Genomic DNA, 889 nt, shown 5'->3' on the forward strand with positions numbered 1-889 from the left:
TACCTTAACCATTCATAACCCTATCCCTTACCTTAACCCGTACCTTAACCATTCATAACCCTATCCCTTACCTTAACATATACCTTAACCATTCATAACCCTGTCCCTTACCTTAACCCGTACCTTAACCATTCATAACCCTATCCCGTACCTTAACCCGTACCTTAACCATTCATAACCCTGTCCCAAACCTTAACACATACCTTTAATCATCCTGACTGAATGTATAGACTTAACTGTCAAAATGTTTATCCATCCTGGACAAACGTTGAATACTGAAGTCAAGCTGTGATAAATTGTTGGGAATACCACCCAGTGTTGTGAATTAACAAACACATACACACACACACACACACACACACACACACACACACACACACACACACACACACACACACACACACACACACACACACACACACACACACACACACACACACACACACACACACACACACACACACACACACACACACACACACACACACACACACACACACACACACACACACACACACACACACACACACACACACACACACACACACGCAGCCATGCTTGGTCTTTAGGAAAGCACTGTGAGATGGACAGAGGCAATCAAAGCAGTAGCAGACAAACACTTTCCTTTGTATGGTTGTGTGTACAGCTGGGCTTAAAGAGGTGTGAAGGAGAGAGAGCTCCAGCTGTTTCAACCAGTAGTTGGATATACAGTCATTTGTCTTGTAAAAAAACAGATTCTTATCTGGGGCAACTAAGGGGGGAAATAACAGCTTTATCCTAAAACTATATATTGTGTACGGTATGAGAACAGGAAGTAAAGTGATATAATGTAACAGAGACACAGACTGTTGGTAGTAGTTTCACCCCGTAAGTCAGAGGTGTTTAAAAG

Source organism: Oncorhynchus nerka, linkage group LG22, assembly GCF_034236695.1.
Source record: "Oncorhynchus nerka isolate Pitt River linkage group LG22, Oner_Uvic_2.0, whole genome shotgun sequence".
Taxonomy (NCBI): domain Eukaryota; kingdom Metazoa; phylum Chordata; class Actinopteri; order Salmoniformes; family Salmonidae; genus Oncorhynchus; species Oncorhynchus nerka.